This window comes from Lethenteron reissneri, chromosome 45 (genome assembly GCF_015708825.2).
Source record: "Lethenteron reissneri isolate LAM-NWPU_2019-01 chromosome 45, ASM1570882v1, whole genome shotgun sequence".
Classification (NCBI taxonomy): domain Eukaryota; kingdom Metazoa; phylum Chordata; class Hyperoartia; order Petromyzontiformes; family Petromyzontidae; genus Lethenteron; species Lethenteron reissneri.
This window is the reverse complement of record NC_083823.1, coordinates 11675341-11697988: the sequence shown is the minus strand read 5'-3', so window position 1 is coordinate 11697988 and position 22648 is coordinate 11675341. Positions and strand designations below refer to the sequence as shown.

Here is a 22648-nt window from a genome sequence, read left to right as displayed (position 1 = left end):
TGAGTGAGTGGGTGAGTGAGTGAGTGGGTGAGTGTGAGTGGGTGAGTGATGAGTGCTGAGTGGGTAGTGAGTGATGTGGGTGAGTGAGTGTCTGAGTGGGTGAGTGGTGTGAGTGAGTGAGTGAGTGAGTGACTGAGTGGCTGAGTGGAGGGTGGCTGAGTGAGTGGGTGAGTGGGTGAGTGAGTGAGTGGGTGAGTGAGTGGGGAGTGAGTGGGTGATGTGGGTGAGTGAGTGGTTGAGTGGTGAGTGAGTGGTGAGTGTGAGTGAGTGCTGAGTGCCTGAGTTAGTGTCTGAGTGGGTGAGTGAGTGATGTGTGAGTGAGTGACTGATGAGTGCGTTAGTGAGTGGCTGAGTGAGTGAGTGAGTGGCTGAGTGTGAGTGGTGTGAGTGAGTGGTTGAGTGAGTGAGTGGGTGAGTGAGTGAGCAGCTGAGTGGGTGATGAGTGGGTGAGTGAGTGTCTGAGTATATGAGTGTGTGAGTGAGTGAGTGACTGAGTGACTGAGTGAGTGGGTGGTGGGTGGGTGAGCGGGTGAGTGGTGAGTGGTGAGTTGAGTGGGTGGATGAGTGAGTGGGTGGTGGGGTGAGTGGGTAAGTGGGTGAGTGAGTGGTGTGTGGGATGGTGAGATGGTGAGTGGGTGAGTGGGTCGGTGAGTGAGTGGTGAGTGAGTGGGTGGGTGAGTGAGTGGGTGGGTGAGTGAGTGGTGAGTGAGTGGCTGAGTGAGTGAGTGGCTGAGTGGATGAGTGAGTGGGTGAGTGGGTGGTGAGTGGATGGGTGAGTGAGTGAGTGGCTGAGTGGGTGGGTGAGTGGGTGAGTGGGTGGTGAGTGAGTGGCTGAGTGGGTGAGTGAGTGACTGAGTGGTGAGTGAGTGAGTGAGTGTGTGAGTGAGTGACTGAGTGCCTGAGTGAGTGTCTGAGTGGGTGAGTGAGTGACTGACTGAGTGCGTGAGTGAGTGGTGCGTGAGTGAGTGGCAGAGTGAGTGAGTGGGTGGTGAGTGAGTGTGAGTGGGTGAGTGAGTGTGAGTGAGTGAGTAGCTGAGTGGGTGAGTGAGTGAGTGAGTGGGTGAGTGAGTGTCTGAGTGGGTGAGTGTGTGAGTGAGTGAGTGAGTGAGTGACTGAGTGGCTGAGTGGGTGAGTGAGTGGCTGAGTGAGTGGTGAGTGGGTGGCTGAGTGAGTGAGTGGTGAGTGAGTGGGGGTGAGTGGGTGAGTGAGTGGGTGAGTGAGTGGTTGAGTGAGTGAGTGAGTGGGTGAGTGTGTGAGTGAGTGACTGAGTGCCTGAGTTGTGGTCCTGTAGTGGGTGAGTGAGTGGAGTGTGTGAGTGAGTGACGAGTGAGTGCGTTAGTGAGTGGCTGATGATAGTGAGTGCTGAGTGAGTGAGTGGGTGAGTGAGTGAGTGGTGGGTAGAAGTGAGTGAGTGGGTGAGTGAGTGACGGCACTGAGTGGGTTAGTTAGTGGGTGGTGAGTGTCTGAGTATATGATTGGGTGATGAGTGAGTGACTGAGGACTGTTGAGTGGGTGAGTGGGTGGTGAGCGTTGAGTGGGTGAGTGGTGGTGAGTGGGTGTTATGATGTAGTGGGTGGGTGATGGGTGAGTGGGGAAGTGGGTGATGAGGGGTGTGTGGGATGGTGAGATGTGGAGTGGGTGGTGGGTCGGTGAGTGAGTGGGTGATTGAGTGGTGTTGAGTGTAGTGGTGGGTGAGGTGAGTGGTGAGTGAGTGGCTTAGGATGAGTGGCTGAGTGGATGAGTGATGGTGAGTGGGTGGTTGAGTGAGTTAGTGAGTGGTTGAGTGGGTGGTGAGTGGGTGAGTGGGTGGGTGAGTGAGTGAGTGGCTGAGTGGTGAGTGAGTGGCTGAGTGGGTGGTGAGTGAGTGAGTAGCTGAGTGGATGAGTGAGTGGGTGAGTGGGTGGGTGAGTGAGTGGTTGAGTGGGTGGGTGAGTGAGTGAGTGTGTGAGTGAGTGACTGAGTGCCTGAGTGAGTGTCTGAGTGGGTGAGTGAGGAGTGTCTGAGTGGGTGAGTGAGTGAGTGTGTGAGTGAGTGACTGACTGAGTGCGTGAGTGAGTGGCTGAGTGAGTGAGTGGCAGAGTGAGTGAGTGAGTGAGTGGTGAGTGAGTGGGTGAGTGAGTGATAGCTGAGTGGGTGAGTGAGTGTCTGAGTGGGTGAGTGTGAGTGAGTGACTGAGTGGTTGAGTGGGTGAGTGAGTGGCTGAGTGAGTGGGTGAGTGGGTGAGTGAGTGAGTGAGTGGGGAGTGAGTGGGTGAGTGAGTGGGTGAGTGAGTGAGTGGCTGAGTGGGTGGGTGAGTGACTGAGTGGGTGAGTTGAGTGTGTGAGTGAGTGACTGATGTGCCTGAGTTAGTGTCTGAGTGGGTGAGTGAGTGAGTGTGTGAGTGAGTGACCTGAGTGAGTGCGTGAGTGAGTGCGTGAGTGAGTGGCTGAGTGAGTGAGTGAGTGGCTGTGAGTGAGTGAGTGTGTGAGCGAGTGTCTGAGTGAGTGGGTGAGTGGGTGAGTGAGTGAGTGAGTGAGTGTGTGAGTGAGTGGGTGAGTGAGTGAGTGGCTGAGTGGGTGGGTGAGTGACTGAGTGGGTGAGTGAGTGTGTGAGTGAGTGACTGAGTGCCTGAGTTAGTGTCTGAGTGGGTGATGTGAGTGAGGTGTGTGAGTGAGTGACTGACTGAGTGTGTGAGTGAGTGACTGACTGAGTGCGTGAGTGAGTGGCTGAGTGAGTGAGTGGCAGAGTGAGTGAGTGGGTGAGTGAGTGAGTGGGTGAGTGAGTGAGTGCGTGAGTGAGTGAGTAGCTGAGTGGGTGAGTGAGTGAGTGAGTGGGTGAGTGAGTGTTCTGAGTGGGTGAGTGTGTGAGTGATTGAGTGACTGAGTGGCTGAGTGGGTGAGTGAGTGGCTGAGTGAGTGGGTGAGTGGGTGAGTGAGTGAGTGGGTGAGTGGGTGAGTGGGTGAGTGAGTGGGTGAGTGAGTGGGGGAGTGAGTGGGTGAGTGAGTGGGTGAGTGAGTGGTTGAGTGAGTGAGTTGGGTGATTGTGTGAGTGAGTGACTGAGTGCCTGAGTTAGTGTCCTGAGTGGGTGAGTGAGTGATGTGTGAGTGAGTGACTGAGTGAGTGCGTTAGTGATGGCCGAGTGAGTGAGTGAGTGGCTGAGTGAGTGAGTGGGTGAGTGAGTGAGTAGCTGAGTGGGTGAATGAGTGGGTGAGTGAGTGTCTGAGTGGGTGAGTGTGTGAGTGAGTGAGTGACTGAGTGACTGAGTGACTGGGTGAGTGGGTGAGCGGAGTGGGTCGTGAATGATGGGTGAGTGAGTGGGTGGGTAGTGAGTGGGTGGTGATGAGTGAGTGAGTGTGAGTGAGTGACTGAGTGCCTGAGTGAGTGACTGAGTGGGTGAGTGAGTGAGTGAGTGACTGAGAGCCTGAGTGAGTGTCTGAGAGGGTGAGAGAGTGAGTGGCTGAGTGAGTGAGTGGCTGAGTGAGTGAGTGGTGTGAGTGGGTGGGTGAAGGGGAGTAGCTGAGTGGGTGAGTGAGTGAGTGAGTGGGTGAGTGAGTGTCTGAGTGGGTGAGTGAGTGTGTGAGTGAGTGACTGAGTGACTGAGTGACTGAGTGAGTGCGTGAGTGGGTGGGTGGGTGAGCGGGTGAGTGGGGTGAGTGGTGAGTAAGTGGGGTGGGTGGATTGGGTGGTAAGTGGGTGAGTGAGCTGGGGTGTTGGGATGTGAGATGGTGAGATGGTGAGTGGGTGGGTGAGTGAGTGAGTGGGTGGGTGAGTGAGTGAGTGGATGGGGTGGGTGAGTGAGTGAGTGGGTGGGTGAGTGAGTGAGTGTGAGTGAGTGGGTGAGTGAGTGAGTGAGTGTAGTGAGCGAGTGGTGAGTGAGTGAGTGAGTGTGAGTGAGTGATGATTGGTGAGTGTGGTCAGTGAGTGAGTGAGTGGTGAGTTAGTGATGGTGAGTGAGTGGTGAGTGATGAGTGGTGAGTGAGTGTGTGGTGAGTGAGTGGTGAGAGTGGTGAGTGAGTAAGTGATAGGGAGACCGTTCCCATAGAAAGTCTATGGGACAATGTGTAAGAGATAGGGAACCGTTCCCATAGAAAGTCTATGGGACAATGTTAAGAGATAGGGAAGGGTGTGAGTGGGTGAGCGGTTGGTGGTGAGCGGTGGTGAGTGGTGACTGAATGGTGGTGAGCGGTGGTGAGAGCGCTGGTTGAGCGCTGGTGAGCAGTGGTGAGTGGTGATTACCGGTGCTGGTGAGTGGAGAGTATTGTAGTAGTGAGTGGTGAGCGGTGGTGAGTGGTAGTGGTGAGTGGTGGTGGTGAGTGGTGGTGAGTAGTGGTGAGTGTAGTGGTGATTTGATGGTGGTGAGCGGGAGTGTGGTGGAGCGGTGAGTGGTGGTAGTGGTGAGTGGTGGTATTGGTGAGTAGTGGTGGTAGTGGGTGGTATGGTGAGTAGTGGTGGGTAGTGGTGATGGGGGGGTGGTGGTGATGATGATTGTGGTGGTGGTGGGATGTATGGCACCTAAAGAAGTTGTGTTCCGATGAACATGTGTGAGCGGCTCCTCCCCCCGGTTGATGGCCATCACCGCCACCACCACCATCACCACCACCATCCCACCACCACCATCACCACAACCACCACCATCGCCACCACCACCATCACCACCAGCCACCCACCACCAGCATCACCACCACCACCACCATCACACCACCACCACCACCATCCCACCATCACCACCACCATCACACCATCACACCACCACCATCACCACCACGATCACCACACACATCACCACCAACCATCACACACCATCACCACCACCATCACCACCACGATCACCACCACCACCCCCACCATCACCACCACCATCACCACCACCACCATCACCACCACCATCACCACGACCACCATCACCACCACCACCACCACCATCACCACCACCATCACAACCATCACCACCATCACAACCATCACCACCATCACCACCACCATCACAACCATCACCCACCATCACAACCATCACCACCATCACCATCACAACCATCACCACCATCACCACCATCACCACCACCACCACCATCATCACCACCATCACCACCCCCATCAACACCATCACCACCATCACCACCATCACCACCATCACCACCCACCACCACCATTACCACCACCATCACCATCACCACCACCACCACCACCATCATCACCACCATCACCACCACCATCATCACCACCATCACCACCCCCATGACCACCACCACCATCACCACCATCACCACCACCATGACCACCACCTTGAATGTGGCTGTCTCTCTCTAACGAGTCTCTGTGACAGCGTCTTGTGGGGGAGCTCACGGCAGCTCTGCAGCTCCTCGTTCCAGTCGCGCGTCTGCAGCGGCAGCAACAACAACAACATTGTCAACAACATCATCAACATCGTCAACAACAACATCATCATCGTCAACAACAACAACATCATCATCTTCAACAACATCAACATCGTCAACAACAACGAAAACAACAACATCGTCAACAACAACATCGTCAACAACGACATCAACAACAATAACATTACGTGAGCGCCTGAGTGGCTGAGTGGGTGAGTGAGTGGCTGAGTGAGTGGGTGAGTGAGTGAGTGTGTGAGTGGGTGAGTGAGTGAGTGGCTGAGTGAGTGAGTGAGTGATTGAGTGGGTGAGTGAGTGGGTAAGTGGGTGGGTGAGTGAGTGAGTGGCTGAGTGGGTGGGTGAGTGGGTGAGTCGGTGGGTGAGTGAGTGGCTGAGTGGGTGAGTGAGTGGGTGAGTGGCTGAGTGAGTGAGTGGCTGAGTGGGTGAGTGAGTGAGGGAGTGAGCGAGCTAGAGAGAGAGTGAGTGAGTGGCTGGGTGAGTGAGTGAATGAGTGAGTGAGCGAGCGAGCGAGTGAGTGAGTGAGCGAGCTAGCGAGAGAGTGAGTGAGTGGCTGGGTGAGTGAGTGAGCGAGTGAGTGAGTGAGCGAGCTAGCGAGAGAGTGAGTGAGTGGCTGGGTGAGTGAGTGAGTGAGCGAGTGAGCGAGCGAGCGATTGGCTGAGCGAGTGAGTGGGTGAGTGAGTGAGCAAGTGGTTGAGCGAGCGAGTGAGCGAGTGGCTGAGCGAGCGAGCGAGTGAGCGAGGGCTGAGTGAGTGAGTGGCTGAGTGAGTGGGTGAGTGAGTGAGTGGGTGAGTGAGTGGGTGAGTGAGCGGGTGAGTGAGCGAGCAAGTGGCTGAGCGAGTGAGTGGGTGAGCGAGCGAGCGAGCGATTGGCTGAGTGAGTGGGTGAGTGAGTGGGTGAGTGAGCAAGTGAGTGAGCGAGCAAGTGGCTGAGCGAGTGAGTGGGTGAGCGAGCGAGTGAGTGGGAGAGCGAGCGAGTGATTGGCTGAGTGAGTGGGTGAGTGAGTGAGTGGGTGAGTGAGCAAGTGAGTGAGCGAGCGAGTGGCTGAGCGAGTGAGTGGGTGAGCGAGCGAGCGAGTGAGTGGGTGAGTATGCGGGTGAGTGGGTGAGTGAGTGAGCTCACCTCGTGCTGTGGCCGCCTGCGAGTGAGTAGCGCAGGAACGTGGAGTGAAGCTTGTGAGTGAGTGAGTGGGTGAGTGAGTGAGTGGGTGAGTGAGTGGCTGAGTGAGTGGGTGAGTGAGTGAGTGGGTGAGTGAGTGGGTGAGTGAGTGGGTGAGTGAGTGAGTAGCGCAGGATCGTGGAGTGAAGCTGCTCCTTGCTGAGCAGCGTCAACCAGAGACGACGCACCGGCAGCGCCCATCGGTGGTGGGACCTGGAGCCAACAGCATCATCATGATTAGCAGCAGCACCATCACCACCAGCACCATCACCATCATTACCATCACCACCGCCACCACCGCCCCCACCAACGCCCCCACCACCGCCACCACCCCCACCAACGCCCCCCACCACCACCACCCCCACCACCACCCCCACCACCCCACTACCACCACCATCACCACCACCCCCCATCACCACCACCATCACCACCACCACAACCACCACCACCACCATCACCACCACCACCATCAGCACCACCACCACCACCATCACCATCATCACCACTATCATCACCACCCCCATCACCCCCAACATCACCACCACCATCATCACCACCACCATCACCACCATCACCATCAACACCACCACCACCATCACCACCACCACCATCACCACCATCACCATCATCACCATCACCACCACCACCACCATCACCACCACCATCACCTCCCCCACCACCATCACCACCACCACCGCCACCATCACCACCACCACCATCATCACCATCACCACCACCACCATTACCACCACCATCACCACCATCACCATCACCACCGCCATCGCCATCACCACCACCACCATCACCACCACCATCACCACCATCACCACCACCCACCACCATCACCACCATCACCACCCCCATCACCACCATCACCACCACCACCATCACCACCATCACCACCACCACCTTGAATGTGGCTCTCTCTCTCTCTAACGAGTCTCTGTGACAGCGTCTTGTGGGGGGAGCTCATGGCAGCTCTGCAGCTGCTCGTTCCAGTCGCGCGTCTGCAGCGGCAGCAACAACAACATTGTCAACGACATCATCAACATCGTCAACAACAACATCATCATCGTCAACAACAACGACAACAACAACATCGTCAACAACAACATCAACAACAACAACATTATGTGAGCGCCTGAGTGGCTGAGTGGGTGAGTGAGTGGCTGAGTGAGTGGGTGAGTGGGTGAGTAAGTGAGTGGGTGAGTGAGTGGGGGATGAGTGGGTGAGTGAGTGGGTGAGTGAGTGGCTGAGTGAGTGAGTGGCTGAGTGGGTGAGTGCGTGGGTGAGTGAGTGGCTGAGTGGGTGGGTGAGTGGGTGGGTGAGTGAGTGGCTGAGTGGGTGAGTGAGTGGCTGAGTGGGTGGGTGAGTGACTGAGTGGGTGAGTGACTGAGTGGGTGAGTGAGTGTGTGAGTGAGTGAGTGACTGAGTGCCTGAGTGAGTGTCTGAGTGGGTGAGTGAGTGTGTGAGTGAGTGGCTGACTGAGTGAGTGCGTGAGTGAGTGGTTGAGTGAGTGAATGGCTGAGTGAGTGAGTGGGTGAGTGAGTGAGTGAGTAGCTGAGTGGGTGAGTGAGTGGGTGAGTGAGTGTCTGAGTGGGTGAGTGTGTGAGTGAGTGAGTGAGTGACTGAGTGACTGAGTGAGTGCGTGAGTGGGTGGGTGAGCAGGTGAGTGGGTGAGTGGTGAGTGAGTGGGTGGGTGAGTGGGTGAGTGGGTGGGTAAGTGGGTGAGTGAGTGGGTGTGTGGGATGGTGAGATGGTGAGTGAGTGAGTGGGTGAGTGAGTGGGTGGGTGAGTGGGTGGGTGAGTGGTGAGTGAGTGGTGAGTGAGTGGTGAGTGAGCGAGTGAGTGGTGAGTGAGTGGTGAGTGAGTGGTGAGTGAGCGAGTGAGTGGTGAGTGAGTGGTGAGTGATGAGTGGTGAGTGAGTGGTGAGTGAGTGTGTGGTGAGTGAGTGTATGGTGAGAGTGGTGAGTGAGTGGTGATAGGGAATCGGTTCCCATAGAAAGTCTATGGTACAATGTTAAGAGATAGGGAACCGGTTCCCATAGAAAGTCTATGGTACAATGTTAAGAGATAGGGAATTGGTTCCCATAGAAAGTCTATGGGACAATGTTAAGAGATAGGGAAGGGTGGTGAGTGGTGAGCGGTGGTGGTGAGCGGTGGTGGTGAGTGGTAGTGAGTGGTGACTGAATGGTGGTGAGCGGTGGTGAGCGCTGGTGAGCAGTGGTGAGTGGTGGTTACCGGTGCTGGTGAGTGGAGAGTAGTGAGTAGTGAGTAGTGAGGGGTGAGCGGTGGTGAGTGGTAGTGGTGAGTGGTGGTGAGTGGTGGTAAGTGGTAGTGGTGAGTGGTGGTGGTGGTGGTGAGCGGTGAGTGGTGGTGAGTAGTGGTGGTGAGTAGTGGTGGTAGTGGTGAGTAGTGGTGGTAGTGGTGAGTAGTGGTGATGGGGGGGGTGGTGATGGTGGTGGTGATGGTGGTGATGGTGGTGGTGATGGTGGGGATGATGGTTGTGGTGATGGTGATGGTGGTAGTGGTGATGGTGGTGATGGTGGTGATGATGATGGTGGTAGTGATGGTGGTGGTAATGGTGGTGGTGATGATGGCGATGGTAGTGATGGTGGTGATGGTGGTGGTGGTGATGGTGGTGATGGTGGTGGTGATGGTGGTGGTGATGGTGGTGGTGATGGTGGTGATGGTAGTGATGGTGGTGATGGTGGTGGTGGTGATGGTGGTGATGGTGGTGGTGATGGTGGTGGTGATGGTGGTGGTGATGGTGGTGGTGATGGTGGTGGTGATGGTGGTGGTGATGGTGGTGATGGTGGTGGTGATGGTGGTGATGGTGGTGGTGGTGATGGTGGTAGTGATGGTGGTGGTAATGGTGGTGGTGATGATGGTGATGGTAGTGATGGTGGTGATGGTGGTGGTGGTGATGGTGGTGATGGTGGTGGTGATGGTGGTGGTGATGGTGGTGGTGGCACCTAAAGAAGTTGTTGTTCTAGATGAACATGTGTGAGCGGGGCTCCTCCCCCAGGTTGATGGCCATCACCGCCACCACCACCATCACCACCACCACCACCATTATAACCACCACCGCCACCATCGCCACCACCACCATCACCACCACCATCACCACCACCACCACCACCACCATTATAACCACCACCGCCACCATCGCCACCACCACCACCACCATCACCACCACCAACCCCATCACCACCACCACCACCATCACAACCACCAGCGCCACCAACACCGCCCCCACCACCGCCATCACCAACATCACCACCACCATCACCACCACCACCACCATCACCATCACCACCATCATCACCACCATCACCACCATCACCACCACCACCATCACCATCACCACCACCATCACCACCACCACCACCACCACCATCACCTCCCCCACCACCTCCACCACCACCATCACCACCATCACCACCACCACCATCACCACCACCACCACCACCACCCCCACCATCACCACCACCATCACCACCATCACCACCATCACCACCACCACCATCACCACCACCACCATCACCACCACCATCACCATCACCACCACCACCACCATCATCACCACCACCACCCCCATGACCACCACCACCATCACCACCATCACCACCACCATGACCACCACCTTGAATGTGGCTCTCTCTCTCTAACGAGTCTCTGTGACAGCGTCTTGTGGGGGAGCTCACGGCAGCTCTGCAGCTCCTCGTTCCAGTCGCGCGTCTGCAGCGGCAGCAACAACAACAACATTGTCAACAACATCATCAACATCGTCAACAACAACATCATCATCGTCAACAACAACGACAACAACATCGTCAACAACAACAACATTACGTGAGCGCCTGAGTGGCTGAGTGGGTGAGTGAGTGGCTGAGTGGGTGAGTGAGTGGGTGAGTGAGTGGGTGAGTGGGTGGGTGAGTGAGTGAGTGGCTGAGTGGGTGGGTGAGTGGGTGAGTGGGTGGGTGAGTGAGTGGCTGAGTGGGTGAGTGAGTGACTGAGTGGGTGAGTGAGTGAGTGAGTGTGTGAGTGAGTGACTGAGTGCCTGAGTGAGTGTCTGAGTGGGTGAGTGAGTGACTGACTGAGTGCGTGAGTGAGTGGCTGAGTGAGTGAGTGGCAGAGTGAGTGAGTGGGTGAGTGAGTGAGTGGGTGAGTGAGTGAGTGGGTGAGTGAGTGAGTAGCTGAGTGGGTGAGTGAGTGAGTGAGTGGGTGAGTGAGTGTCTGAGTGGGTGAGTGTGTGAGTGAGTGAGTGAGTGACTGAGTGGCTGAGTGGGTGAGTGAGTGGCTGAGTGAGTGGGTGAGTGGGTGAGTGAGTGAGTGAGTGGGTGAGTGAGTGGGGGAGTGAGTGGGTGAGTGAGTGGGTGAGTGAGTGGTTGAGTGAGTGAGTGAGTGGGTGAGTGTGTGAGTGAGTGACTGAGTGCCTGAGTTAGTGTCTGAGTGGGTGAGTGAGTGAGTGAGTGTGTGAGTGAGTGACTGAGTGAGTGCGTTAGTGAGTGGCTGAGTGAGTGAGTGAGTGGCTGAGTGAGTGAGTGGGTGAGTGAGTGAGTGGTTGAGTGAGTGAGTGGGTGAGTGAGTGAGCAGCTGAGTGGGTGAGTGAGTGGGTGAGTGAGTGTCTGAGTATATGAGTGTGTGAGTGAGTGAGTGACTGAGTGACTGAGTGAGTGGGTGAGTGGGTGGGTGAGCGGGTGAGTGGGTGAGTGGTGAGTGAGTGGGTGGATGAGTGAGTGGGTGGGTGAGTGGGTGAGTGGGTAAGTGGGTGAGTGAGTGGGTGTGTGGGATGGTGAGATGGTGAGTGGGTGAGTGGGTCGGTGAGTGAGTGGGTGAGTGAGTGGGTGGGTGAGTGAGTGGGTGGGTGAGTGAGTGGTGAGTGAGTGGCTGAGTGAGTGAGTGGCTGAGTGGATGAGTGAGTGGGTGAGTGGGTGGGTGAGTGAGTGAGTGAGTGGTTGAGTGGGTGGGTGAGTGGGTGAGTGGGTGGGTGAGTGAGTGAGTGGCTGAGTGGGTGAGTGAGTGGCTGAGTGGGTGGGTGAGTGAGTGAGTAGCTGAGTGGATGAGTGAGTGGGTGAGTGGGTGGGTGAGTGAGTGAGTGGTTGAGTGGGTGGGTGAGTGAGTGTGTGAGTGAGTGACTGAGTGCCTGAGTGAGTGTCTGAGTGGGTGAGTGAGTGTCTGAGTGGGTGAGTGAGTGTGTGAGTGAGTGACTGACTGAGTGCGTGAGTGAGTGGCTGAATGAGTGAGTGGCAGAGTGAGTGAGTGAGTGAGTGGGTGAGTGAGTGGGTGAGTGAGTGAGTAGCTGAGTGGGTGAGTGAGTGTCTGAGTGGGTGAGTGTGTGAGTGAGTGACTGAGTGGTTGAGTGGGTGAGTGAGTGGCTGAGTGAGTGGGTGAGTGGGTGAGTGAGTGAGTGAGTGGGTGAGTGAGTGGGGGAGTGAGTGGGTGAGTGAGTGGGTGAGTGAGTGAGTGGCTGAGTGGGTGGGTGAGTGACTGAGTGGGTGAGTGAGTGTGTGAGTGAGTGACTGAGTGCCTGAGTTAGTGTCTGAGTGGGTGAGTGAGTGAGTGTGTGAGTGAGTGACTGAGTGAGTGCGTGAGTGAGTGCGTGAGTGAGTGGCTGAGTGAGTGAGTGAGTGGCTGAGTGAGTGAGTGAGTGGGTGAGCGAGTGTCTGAGTGAGTGGGTGAGTGGGTGAGTGAGTGAGTGAGTGTGTGAGTGAGTGGGGGAGTGAGTGGGTGAGTGAGTGAGTGGCTGAGTGGGTGGGTGAGTGACTGAGTGGGTGAGTGAGTGTGTGAGTGAGTGACTGAGTGCCTGAGTTAGTGTCTGAGTGGGTGAGTGAGTGAGTGTGTGAGTGAGTGACTGACTGAGTGCGTGAGTGAGTGGCTGAGTGAGTGAGTGGCAGAGTGAGTGAGTGGGTGAGTGAGTGAGTGGGTGAGTGAGTGCGTGAGTGAGTGAGTAGCTGAGTGGGTGAGTGAGTGAGTGAGTGGGTGAGTGAGTGTCTGAGTGGGTGAGTGTGTGAGTGATTGAGTGACTGAGTGGCTGAGTGGGTGAGTGAGTGGCTGAGTGAGTGGGTGAGTGGGTGAGTGAGTGAGTGGGTGAGTGGGTGAGTGGGTGAGTGAGTGGGTGAGTGAGTGGGGGAGTGAGTGGGTGAGTGGGTGAGTGAGTGGTTGAGTGAGTGAGTGGGTGAGTGTGTGAGTGAGTGACTGAGTGCCTGAGTTAGTGTCTGAGTGGGTGAGTGAGTGAGTGTGTGAGTGAGTGACTGAGTGAGTGCGTTAGTGAGTGGCCGAGTGAGTGAGTGAGTGGCTGAGTGAGTGAGTGGGTGAGTGAGTGAGTAGCTGAGTGGGTGAATGAGTGGGTGAGTGAGTGTCTGAGTGGGTGAGTGTGTGAGTGAGTGAGTGACTGAGTGACTGAGTGACTGGGTGAGTGGGTGAGCGGGTGAGTGGGTCAGTGAATGAGTGGGTGAGTGAGTGGGTGGGTGAGTGAGTGGGTGGGTGAGTGAGTGAGTGGTGAGTGAGTGGCTGAGTGAGTAAGTGGCTGAGTGGATGAGTGAGTGGGTGGGTGAGTGAGTGAGTGAGTGGTTGAGTGGGTGGGTGAGTGGGTGAGTGGGTGGGTGAGTGAGTGAGTGGCTGAGTGGGTGAGTGAGTGTCTGAGTGGGTGAGTGTGTGAGTGAGTGAGTGACTGAGTGGCTGAGTGGGTGAGTGAGTGGCTGAGTGAGTGGGTGAGTGAGTGAGTGGGTGAGTGAGTGGGGGAGTGAGTGGGTGAGTGAGTGGGTGAGTGAGTGGCTGAGTGGGTGGGTGAGTGACTGAGTGGGTGAGTGAGTGTGTGAGTGAATGACTGAGTGCCTGAGTTAGTGTCTGAGTGGGTGAGTGAGTGAGTGTGTGAGTGAGTGACTGAGTGAGTGCGTGAGTGAGTGGCTGAGTGAGTGAGTGGGCTGAGTGAGTGAGTGGCTGAGTGAGTGAGTGTGTGAGTGAGTGACTGAGTGGGTGAGTGAGTGAGTGGGTGAGTGAGTGTCTGAGTGAGTGGGTGAGTGGGTGAGTGAGTGAGTGGGTGAGTGAGTGGGGGAGTGAGTGGGTGAGTGGGTGAGTGAGTGGCTGAGTGGGTGGGTGAGTGACTGAGTGGGTGAGTGAGTGTGTGAGTGAGTGACTGAGTGCCTGAGTTAGTGTCTGAGTGGGTGAGTGAGTGAGTGTGTGAGTGAGTGACTGAGTGAGTGCGTGAGAGAGTGGCTGAGTGAGTGAGTGAGTGGCTGAGTGAGTGAGTGTGTGAGTGAGTAGCTGAGTGGGTGAGTGAGTGAGTGGATGAGTGAGTGTCTGAGTGAGTGAGTAGCTGAGTGGGTGAGTGAGTGAGTGGGTGAGTGAGTGTCTGAGTGGGTGAGTGTGTGAGTGAGTGAGTGACTGAGTGGCTGAGTGGGTGAGTGAGTGGCTGAGTGAGTGGGTGAGTGGGTGAGTGAGTGGTGAGTGAGTGGGGGAGTGAGTGGGTGAGTGAGTGGGTGAGTGAGTGGCTGAGTGGGTGGGTGAGTGACTGAGTGGGGTGAGTGAGTGTGTGAGTGAGTGACTGAGTGCCTGAGTAGTGTCTGAGTGGGTGAGGTGAGTGAGTGAGTGTGTGAGTGAGTGACTGAGTGAGTGCGTGAGTGAGTGCGTGAGTGAGTGGCTGAGTGAGTGAGTGAGTGGCTGAGTGTGTGAGTGACTGAGTGGGTCAGTGAGTGAGTGGGTGAGTGAGGTGTCTGAGTGAGTGGGTGAGTGGGTGAGTGAGTGAGTGGGTGAGTGGGTGAGTGAGTGTGGGAGTGAGTGGGTGAGTGAGTGGGTGAGTGAGTGGCTGAGTGGGTGGGTGAGTGACTGAGTGGGTGAGTGAGTGTGTGAGTGAGTGACTGAGTGCCTGAGTTAGTGTCTGAGTGGGTGAGTGAGTGAGTGACTGAGTGAGTGCGTGAGTGAGTTGGCTGAGTGAGTGAGTGTGTGAGTGAGTAGCTGAGTGGGTGAGTGGGTGAGTGAGTGTCTGAGTGAGTGAGTAGCTGAGTGGGTGAGTGAGTGAGTGGGTGAGTGAGTGTCTGAGTGTGTGAGTGAGTGAGTGAGTGACTGAGTGGCTGAGTGGGTGAGTGTGTGGCTGAGTGAGTGGGTGAGTGGGTGAGTGAGTGAGTGGGTGAGTGAGTGGGGGGAGTGAGTAGGTGAGTGAGTGGGTGAGTGAGTGGCTGAGTGGTGGGTGAGTGACTGAGTGGGTGAGTGACTGAGTGCCTGAGTTAGTGTCTGAGTGGGTGAGTGAGTGTGTGAGTGAGTGACTGAGTGAGTGCGTGAGTGAGTGGCTGAGTGAGTGACTGAGTGAGTGCGTGAGTGGGTGAGTGGGTGGGTGGGTGAGTGGTGAGTGAGTGGGTGGGTGAGTGAGTGGGTGGGTGAGTGAGTGGGTGGGTGAGTGGTTGAGTGTGTGATGAGTGGTGAGTGTGTGGTGAGTGAGTGGTGAGTGAGTGAGTGGTGAGTGAGTGGTGATGAGTGAGTGGTGAGAGTGGTGAGTGAGTGTGTGGTGAGTGAGTGTGTGGTGAGTGAGTGAGTGGTGAGAGTGGTGAGTGAGTGGTGATAGGGAACCGGTTCCCATAGAAAGTCTATGGGACAATGTTAAGAGATAGGGAACCGGTTCCCGTAGAAAGTCTATGGGGCAATGTTAGAGATAGGGAACCGGTTCCCATAGAAAGTCTATGGGGCAATGTTAAGAGATAGGGAAGGGTGGTGAGTGGTGAGCGGTGGTGGTGAGCGGTGGTGGTGAGTGGTGGTGAGTGGTGACTGAATGGTGGTGAGCGCTGGTGAGCGCTGGTGAGCGCTGGTGAGCAGTGGTGAGTGGAGGTTACCGGTGCTGGTGAGTGGAGAGTAGTGAGTGGTGAGCGGGTGGTGAGTGGTAGTGGTGAGTGGTGGTGGTGGTGAGTGTTGGTGAGTAGTGGTGAGTGGTAGTGGTGAGTGGTGGTGGTGGTGAGCGGTGAGTGGTGGTGAGTAGTGGTGGTAGTGGTGAGTAGTGGTGGTAGCGGTGAGTAGTGGTGATAGGGGGGGGTGGTGATGGTGGTGGTGATGGTGGTGATGGTGGTGATGGTGGTGGTGATGGTGGTGATGATGGTTGTGGTGATGGTGATGATGGTAGTGGTGATGGTGGTGATGGTGGTGATGATGATGGTGGTGGTGATGATGGTGATGATGGTGATGCTGGTGGTGATGGTGGTGATGATGGTGATGGTGGTGATGGTGGTGATGGTGGTGGTGATGGTGGTGATGGTGGTGGTGGTGATGGTGGTGATGGTGGTGGTGATGGTGGTGGTGATGGTGGTGGTGGCACCTAAAGAAGTTGTTGTTCAGATGAACATGTGTGAGCGGGGCTCCTCCCCCAGGTTGATGGCCATCACCGCCACCACCACCATCACCACCACCACCATCACCACCACCACCATCACCACCACCACCATCACCACCACCATAACCACCACCATCGCCACCACCCAGCCCCCACCACCGCCATCACCAACATCACCACATACCCATCACCACCATCACCCCACCATCACCACCACCACCATCACCACCACCACCACCACCAATCACCACCACCACCACCATCACAACCACCACCATCACCACCACCATCACCACCACCATCGCCACCACCCAGCCCCCCACCACCGCCATCACCAACATCACCACCACCATCACCACCACCATCACCATCACCACCACCATCACCATCACCACCAACACCACCACCACCATCACCACCACCACCATCCCCACCACCCACCACCATCACCACCACCACCACCACCATCACCACCACCACCATCATCACCACCACCACCATCATCACCACCACCACCATCATCACCACCACCACCACCATCACCACCACCATCACCATCATCATCACCATCATCACCATCATCACCTCCATCATCACCACCACCACCACCACCCCCATCTCTACCACCACCACCCCCACCACCACCATCACCACCACCCCCACCACCACCATCACCACCACCCCCACCACCACCACCCCCAACATCACCACCACCATCACCACCACCATCATCACCACCATCACCACCATCACCATCACCACCACTACCATCACCACCACCACCACAATCATCACCATCACCACCACCATCACCACCACCACCATCACCACCACCATCACCACCACCACACCTCCCCCACCACCATCACCATCACCACCACCGCCACCATCACCACCACCACCATCATCACCATCACCACCACCATCACCATCACCATCGCCATCACCACCACCATCACCACCACCACCACCACCATCACCACCACCATCACCACCATCACCACCATCACCACCACCACCATCATCACCACCATCACCACCCCCATCACCACCATCACCACCACCACCATCACCACCATCACCACCACCACCTTGAATGTGGCTGTCTCTCTCTAACGAGTCTCTGTGACAGCGTCTTGTGGGGGAGCTCACGGCAGCTCTGCAGCTGCTCGTTCCAGTCGCGCGTCTGCAGCGGCAGCAACAACAACATTGTCAACGACATCATCAACATCGTCAACAACAACATCATCATCGTCAACAACAACAACAACATCGTCAACAACAACATCAACAACAACATTACGTGAGCGCCTGAGTGGCTGAGTGGGTGAGTGAGTGGCTGAGTGAGTGGGTGAGTGAGTGAGTGGGTGAGTGAGGTGGGGGAGTGAGTGGGTGAGTGAGTGGGTGAGTGAGTGAGTGGCTGAGTGAGGAGTGAGTGGCTGAGTGGGTGAGTGCGTGGGTGAGTGAGTGGCTGAGTGGGTGGGTGAGTGGGTGAGTGGGTGGGTGAGTGAGTGAGTGGCTGAGTGGGTGAAGTGAGTGGCTGAGTGGGTGGGGTGAGTGACTGAGTGGGTGAGTGAGTGTTTGAGTGAGTGAGTGACTGAGTGCCTGAGTGAGTGTCTGAGTGGGTGAGTGAGTGATTGTGTGAGTGAGTGGCTGACTGAGTGAGTGCGTGAGTGAGTGGCTGAGTGAGTGAATGGTCTGAGTGAGTGAGTGGTGAGTGAGTGGGTGAGTGAGTGAGTAGCTGAGTGGGTGAGTGAGTGAGTGGGTGAGCGAGTGTCTGAGTGGGTGAGTGTGTGAGTGAGTGACTGAGTGACTGAGTGAGTGCGTGAGTGGTGTGGTGGGTGAGCAGGTGAGTGGATGAGTGGTGAGTGAGTGGGTGGGTGAGTGGGTGAGTGGGTGGGTAAGTGGGTGAGTGAGTGGGTGTGTGGGATGGTGAGATGGTGAGTGGGTGAGTGGGTGGGTGAGTGAGTGGGTGAGTGAGTGGGTGGGTGAGTGAGTGAGTGGGTGGGTGAGTGAGTGAGTGGTGAGTGAGTGGTGAGTGAGTGGTGAGTGAGCGAAGTGGTGAGTGAGTGAGTGGTGAGTGAGTGATGAGTGAGTGGTGAGTGAGTGGTGAGTGATGCGTGGTGAGTGAGTGGTGAGTGTGTGGTGAGTGAGTGTATGGTGAGAGTGGTGAGTGAGTGGTGATAGGGAACCGGTTCCCATAGAAAGTCTATGGGACAATGTTAAGAGATAGGGAAGGGTGGTGAGTGGTGAGCGGGTGGTGGTGAGCGGTGGTGGTGAGTGGTGGTGAGTGGTGACTGAATGGTGGTGAGCGGTGGTGAGCAGTGGTGAGTGGTGGTTACCGGTGCTGGTGAGTGGAGAGTAGTGAGTAGTGAGTGGTGAGCGGTGGTGAGTGGTAGTGGTGAGTGGTGGTGAGTGGTGGTGAGTAGTGGTGAGTAGTGGTGAGTGGTGGTGGTGGTGAGCGGTGAGTGGTGGTGAGTAGTGGTGGTAGTGGTGAGTAGTGGTGGTAGTGGTGAGTAGTGGTGATGGGGGGGGTGGTGATGGTGGTGGTGATGGTGGTGATGGTGGTGGTGATGGTGGGGATGATGGTTGTGGTGGTAGTGGTGATGGTGGTGATGGTGGTGATGATGATGGTGTTGGTGATGGTGGTGGTGATGGTGGTGATGGTAGTGATGGTGGTGGTGATGGTGGTGGTGATGGTGGCACCTAAAGAAGTTGTTGTTCTAGATGAACATGTGTGAGCGGGGCTCCTCCCCCAGGTTGATGGCCATCACCGCCACCACCACCATCACCACCACCACCATCATCACCATCATCACCACCATCATGTTGTTGCTGGCCGCTGCACACCACCACCACCACCCCCATCACTACCACCACCCACCCCACCACCACCATCACCACCACCCCCACCACCACCACCATCACCACCACCATCACAACTACCACCGCCACCATCGCCACCACCACCACCACCATTATAACCACCACCGCCACCATCGCCACCACCACCATCACCACCACCATCACACCACCACCACCATCACCACCACCACCATCACCACCACCACCACCATCACAACCACCAGCGCCACCAACACCGCCCCCACCACCGCCATCACAACATCACCACCACCATCACCACCACCACCATCATCACCACCATCACCCACCACCACCATCACCTCCCCCACCACCTCCACCACCACGATCACCACCATCACCACCACCACCATCACCACCACGATCACCACCACCACCACCACCACCCCCACCACCACCATCACCACCATCACCATCACCACCACCATCACCACCACCATCACAACCATCACCACCATCACCACCACCACCATCACCATCACCACCACCACCACCACCATCATCACCACCATCACCACCCCATGACCACCACCACCATCACCACCACCATGACCACCACCTTGAATGTGGCTCTCTCTCTCTCTAACGAGTCTCTGTGACAGCGGTCTTGTGGGGGAGCTCACGGCAGCTCTGCAGCTCCTCGTTCCAGTCGCGCGTCTGCAGCGGCAGCAACAACAACAACATTGTCAACAACATCATCAACATCGTCAACAACAACATCATCATCGTCAACAACAACGACAACAACAACATCGTCAACAACAACAACATTACGTGAGCGCCTGAGTGGCTGAGTGGGTGAGTGAGTGGCTGAGTGGGTGAGTGAGTGGGTGAGTGAGTGGGTGAGTGGGTTGGGTGAGTGAGTGAGTGGCTGAAGTGGGGGTGGGTGAGGTTGGTTGGGAGTGGGTGGGTGAGTGAGGGGCTGAGTGGGGGAGGTTGAGTGGTGACTGAGTGGGGTGAGTGAGTGAGTGATTGAGTGGGTGAGTGACTGAGTGGTGAGTGAGTTGTGTGAGTGAGTGCGTGACTGAGTGCCTGAGTGAGTGTCTGAGTGACTGCTGAGTGCGTGAGTGAGTGGCTGAGTGAGTGAGTGGGCATGAGTGATGGATGGCTGAGTGAGTGAATGGCTGAGTGAGTGGGTGAGTGAGTGAGTAGCTGATGGGTGAGTGAGTGAAGTGGAGTGGAAGTGAGTGTCGGAGTGTGTGAGTGTGTGAGTGAGTGAGTGACTGAGTGACTGAGTGAGTGCGTGAGTGGGTGGGTGAGCATGTGAGTGGGTGAGTGGTGAGTGGAAGTGGGTGGGTAGTGGGTGAGTGGGTGAGAGTGAGTGAGTGGGTGAGGTGAGGGGGTGAGTGAGTGGGTGAGTGAGTGGGTGAGTGAGTGAGGTGAGTGGAGTGTGAGTGGGTGAGTGTGTGCAGTGAGTGACCTGATGCCTGAGTTAGTTGTCTGAGTGGGTGAGTGAGTGAGTGTGTGAGTGAAGTGACTGAGTGAGTGCGGTTAGTGAGTGGCTGAGTGAGTGAGTGAGTGGCTGAGTGAGTGAGATGGCTGAGTGAGTGAGTGGGGTGAGTGAGTGGGTGAGTGAGTGAGTAGCTTGAGGTGGGTTGAGTGAGTGAGTGGGTGAGTGAGTGTTCCCTGATTAGAGGAGTGTGTGAGTGAGTGACCTGACGTGAGTGCGTGGAGTGGTGGGTGAGCAGGTGAGTGGATGAGTGGTGAGTGGAGTGGGTGGGTGGAGTGGGTGGGTAAGTTGGGTAAGTGGAAGTGGGTGTGTGGGATGGTGAGATGGTGAGTGGGTGAAGTGGGTCCGGTGAGTGGAGTGGGTGGAAGTGAGTGGGGTGGGTGAGTGAGGGAGGGGGTGGGTGAGTGAGTGGTGGAGTGAGTGAAGCCTGAGTGGGTGGAGTGGCTGAGTGATGATGAGTTGGTGAGTGGGTGGTGAGTGAGTGAGTAGTTGAGTGGGTGGGTGAGTGGGTGAGTGGGTGGGTGATGAGTGAGTGGCTGAGTGGGTGAGTGAGTGGCTGAGTGGGTGGGTGAGTGACTGAGTGGGTGAGTGAGTGTGTGTGAGTGAGTGGCTGAGTGAGTGAGTGGGTGAGTGAGTGGGTGAGTGAGTGAGTAGCTGAGTGGGTGAGTGAGTGAGTGGGGTGAGTGAGTGTCTGAGTATATGAGTGTGTGAGTGAGTGACTGAGTGACTGAGTGAGTGCGTGAGTGGGTGGTGAGCAGGTGAGTGGATGAGTGGTGAGTGAGTGGGTGGGTGTGTGGGTGGGTAAGTGGGTAAGTGAGTGGGTGTGTGGGATGGTGAGATGGTGAGTGGGTGAGTGGGTCGGTGAGTGAGTGGGTGAGTGATGGGTGGGTGAGTGAGTGAGTGGGTGGGTGAGTGAGTGAGTGAGTGGTGAGTGAGTGGCTGAGTGAGTGAGTGGCTGAGTGATGAGTGGGTGGTGAGTGGGTGGGTGAGTGAGTGAGTGAGTTGAGTGGTGGGTGAGTGGGTGAGTGGGTGGGTGAGTGTGAGTGGCTGAGTGGGTGAGTGAGTGGCTGAGTGGGTGGGTGAGTGACTGAGTGGGTGAGTGAGTGAGTGTGTGAGTGAGTGACTGAGTGCCTGAGTGAGTGTCTGAGTGGGTGAGTGAGTGGGTGTCTGAGTGGGTGAGTGAGTGAGTGTGTGAGTGAGTGACTGACTGAGTGCGTGAGTGAGTGGCTGAGTGAGTGAGTGGCAGAGTGTGAGTGAGTGGGTGAGTGAGTGGGTGAGTGAGTGAGTAGCTGAGTGGGTGAGTGAGTGAGTGTGGGTGAGTGTCTGAGTGGGTGAGTGTGTGAGTGAGTGACTGAGTGGCTGAGTGGGTGAGTGAGTGGCTGAGTGAGTGGTGATGTGAGTGAGTGAGTGAGTGGGAGTGAGTGGGGGAGTGAGTGGGTGATGAGTGGGTGAGTGAGTGAGTGGCTGAGTGGGTGGGTGAGTGACTGAGTGGGTGAGTGATGTGAGTGAGTGACTGAGTGCCTGAGTTAGTGTCTGAGTGGGTGAGTGAGTGATGTGTGATGAGTGACTGAGTGAGTGCGTGAGTGAGTGCGTGAGTGAGTGGCTGAGTGAGTGAGTGAGTGGCTGAGTGAGTGAGTGTGTGAGTGAGTGACTGAGTGGATGATGAGTGAGTGAGTGGGTGAGCGAGTGTCTGAGTGCTGAGTGAGTGAGTGAGTGTGTGAGTGAGTGGGGGAGTGAGTGGGTGAGTGAGTGAGTGGCTGAGTGGGTGGGTGAGTGACTGAGTGGGTGAGTGAGTGTGTGAGTGAGTGACTGAGTGCCTGAGTTAGTGTCTGAGTGGGTGAGTGAGTGAGTGTGTGAGTGAGTGACTGACTGAGTGCGTGAGTGAGTGGCTGAGTGAGTGAGTGGCAGAGTTGAGTGGGTGAGTGAGTGAGTGGGTGAGTGAGTGAGTGGGAGTGAGTGAGTAGCTGAGTGGGTGAGTGAGTGAGTGAGTGGGTGAGTGAGTGTCTGAGTGGGTGAGTGTGTGAGTGATTGAGTGACTGAGTGGCTGAGTGGGTGAGTGGGAGTGAGTGAGTGAGTGGGTGAGTGGGTGAGTGAGTGAGTGGGTGAGTGGTGAGTGAGTGGGGGAGTGAGTGGGTGAGTGAGTGGGTGAGTGAGTGGTTGAGTGAGTGAGTGGGTGAGTGTGTGAGTGAGTGACTGAGTGCCTGAGTTAGTGTCTGAGTGGGTGGTGAGTGAGTGTGTGAGTGAGTGACTGAGTGAGTGCGTTGTGAGTGGCTGAGTGAGTGAGTGAGTGGCTGAGTGAGTGAGTGTGTGAGTGAGTAGCTGAGTGGGTGAGTGATGAGTGGATGAGTGAGTGTCTGAGTGAGTGAGTAGCTGAGTGGGTGAGTGAGTGAGTGGGTGAGTGAGTGTCTGAGTGGGTGAGTGTGAGTGAGTGAGTGACTGAGTGGCTGAGTGGGTGAGTGAGGGCTGAGT

At 56.3% G+C, this 22648-nt stretch overlaps 2 long non-coding RNA genes across 4 annotated transcripts in view; one reads left to right on the top strand and one right to left on the bottom strand.

The window, feature by feature from the left end:
* Window positions 1–16999, bottom strand: part of LOC133353934 (uncharacterized) — a 28922-nt gene extending 11923 nt beyond the window's left edge. The window contains exons 1-3 of one of the 3 annotated variants that reach the window (XR_009756500.1): window positions 16938–16999; window positions 6492–6740; window positions 5262–5356 (exon numbers count right to left, since the gene is read on the bottom strand). This is a non-coding gene — a long non-coding RNA (uncharacterized LOC133353934). Of the gene's footprint in view, window positions 1–5261; window positions 5357–6491; window positions 6741–7436; window positions 7589–10173; window positions 10230–16937 lie in introns of those variants that run through there. The other 2 variants (XR_009756501.1, XR_009756499.1) reach the window with 2 other exon arrangements.
* LOC133353935 (uncharacterized) overlaps window positions 1–22648 on the top strand; it is a 55862-nt gene that overhangs the window by 6081 nt on the left and 27133 nt on the right. The gene's annotated exons all lie outside the window — the stretch shown is intronic.